Source organism: Hippopotamus amphibius, chromosome 5 (genome assembly GCF_030028045.1).
Source record: "Hippopotamus amphibius kiboko isolate mHipAmp2 chromosome 5, mHipAmp2.hap2, whole genome shotgun sequence".
Taxonomy (NCBI): Eukaryota; Metazoa; Chordata; class Mammalia; order Artiodactyla; family Hippopotamidae; genus Hippopotamus; species Hippopotamus amphibius.
In genome coordinates, this window is record NC_080190.1 from 7,545,455 (window position 1) to 7,548,571 (window position 3,117).

Genomic DNA, 3,117 nt, shown 5'->3' on the forward strand with positions numbered 1-3,117 from the left:
TGCTCCACAACAAGAGAAGCCATGGAAGTGAGGAGCCCATGCACCACAACGAAGAGTAGCCCCCACTCACCGCAACTAAAGAAAGCCCGCGCATAGCAAAAAAGACCCAACACAGCCAATAAAATAAATAAATAAAAATGTAAAAAAATCAGTGTCAATGCAAAACCAAGTGTAAGTACATGACATCATCTGGAAATAAAATAAAAGTTGAATGCAGGGAAGTTAGCAGCAGCATCAAGGCTGACCTTACACTGGCCACAAATCTAAAAAATTGAAGTGTGGTGGTGAAGAGGTGAAGAGTCAAGAATGTTCCCAGAATCACCTCTAGGGTGGTGTGAATGAAATAATTCATGTAGCCAATGACCCAACATTTCTGAAGTCTTTTATTATACACTTACTGCAGAAATATTAGAAAATGCAGTAAGTGAAGGATGGAAGAACTGCCATGATCTAGGGTCAACACTGTTACCACCTTGGTGAATATCCTTCTAGACTGTTTTCTTTCAAAAGGAATATTACATAAAAACATTTCCCCCCACGAAAATCAGATCATACCTTCCATACTATTTGGAAACCTGGCTTTCTTCAATTGGTATTTAGAAACAATCTTTCCATGTCAAGAAATCTCTGATTTTTACCTCAATACACTTAGTAGCTGCAGACTATTTCTTCTGTGGGTGTACCAAAACTTAACCATACCACTGTCATTAGTATTAATTTCTAGCTTTTATTGCTATTGAAAAATAATGCAGCTATGAACTACCTTTTGCTAAATCTGCACAAACAGAAGGCCACTCCCAGGTGCTACATTCTAGACCATGTGTAGCATATGGCATTCAAGGGCACATCTCCCTGCTGATGTCCCAAAGCCTCGCTGCTGATGTCCCTCCCCCAACCTCCAGGGATCAGAACAAGCCCAGAGTAACCCAATTTGGATGGACTCTATGTCCTGACTCACCTGCCTTATTTAGGACATCGCAAAAACCACTGTAAAAAAGAAAGCAGTTAAGCTAAATCCCAGAACTTTCCCCAAATCTGTGTGTCATAAAGTTGAAGAGTAAACATTTTCCATTATGTATTAGCATCACATCTGCAGAGTCTAGCAGAACTGTTCGCCCTGGGAAAGGATGAAGCAGAACTTTGTAACAGGGTGAGGATCTTTTAGTAACTGAGCTGAAACCTACAGTCAAGGCAAATCAGACTCAGACCACAGTTAATAATCAGTACTTCTTTCTACTGTATTTTAATTTTATATTCCCCAACTCTTTTTTTTAACCTCCTTAAAATAGGGATTCACAAGGTGGTCAATTTAAATGTTTTTATTAAAGCAGTTATGGTCACCACCCTACAGTGTCTAGAATTTTAAATTAGGGTTTGAATGTTTGCGGGTGAGATTTCTGTTTTTACATTTTGATCCTTCTCCAGAAAAGCCAATTACAACATTCTATTAAGCATGTCCAGACTTCCAAGTAAGTTAAAAGAATCCAATCTCCTTTTCTCTAAATTAGCTGGAGGAGACATCGAGTAAAATCCTAAAAGGCTACAATCCACATTTTAAAATCCTGATGAAAAAAGACTATCACCTTGGATTCTGGAAGAGATACAGCACTAACCTGGAATAGCCCCCGCAGAATTCAGAATATACTTGTCAGCCAGTAGACGCTCATTCTAAGGCGGTTCCGTAACTCCAAGGACACTCTAGGAGCACCAACTTCTCCATCTCAATCATTAGGTGATTTGGCCGAGGAGTCTTTTCAAACAAGATCAGTTCTCATGTGAAAGGTACCTTTTGGGGACTAAGGTTCAATTGATACAACTGATACTCAGTTCTCTTGATAATTTGATATTCAACACATTCTTGAAATCAATAGAAACCTTTTAGTAAGTTTTATTCTTGGATTTCCCCGAAACCAGTCTGATAAAAAAAAATCTGCATGCAGATGAGTTTTCATGCCTTTTAAAAAACTGTATGAAGTTGACTAAGAACTGCAAGGATGTGTAAACTAAGCAAGACTTTGCTGGGTGTTGAGACAGACATTAAAACAATGGTATCATGATTAAATAAGTTTTTATTGTCACATTTAACTGCTTTGTCAGATATACATTGTAGGTTTCGGTATGGCATAAAAATAAAAATATTTTCCTGAACGTCAAAATCTGAACAGAGGAGATGGTGATGGCACTTAAAAAAAAAAATTAAATTTACACTGGTGCTGAAGCCACCAGAAGGTAGCTGATAAACACTGGAACACATGTGCAGAGAAAGTGGTCTGCAACATTTCAAATCAAATGGCAGTGGTATAAGGCCCACAAAACTGGAGAGTAGGAAGATACAGACCCCAGAGAGCAGATACCTGAAGAATGGCAGTTCTAGCATTTCATTTCCAGTGAGACTAGCATAAACTTCTCTCCTACTAAATGAAACTACTTTTTCAGAACTTGGATCTTAAGCCTCTTAAACGACTTCCTCAGTCTCACAGGTTTTAACTAGTCCAGAGGAAAGGCAGTTATAATCCACCGCCTTAGCTTCATGGGCTGACCCCACCATGAATGGGGGGAGGGGTCTTGTCATTTCCAAACCAGGAGCTTATCGTGCTCATGAATGTCTTTAGTGGTTTCTCACTTTCTGGGCCTAAAACTAGAAAACAAGCTGTAATTACATAAAAATGTCAGTGCATCCCAACGGAAAGTCTCCACACATTCCACAAGCTATCTTCCAAATGGCAACTCAAAAAAGTATGGTTCTTCAGATTGAAAATGAATCTTTATTCAATAACCAAGATTCCCAAACAGTTTATTAAATGTCTTTCTTCCACAAATAAAACTAACACTAGGATTTGTCAGAAGATCTAAACGAGTTATCTTCCTTACGTATGAACTTGGCTAAATCCACTGTGTCTGGACTCTGTTCATCATGAAACTAGGGTCTGGAACATAACTCCTTTCTGTTATGCTGCTGTGTGTCCTTCATTTACGACTCCAGAACAGAGACCATAAATGTGGCTAGTGCAACACAGCAGTCACTGCAATTCCCCGAAAGAAAAATAAGTAATTTATTTTATGACATACTTATTTGGATGATTACTTACTGGTAATTAGTATTTCTACATTTTTTAA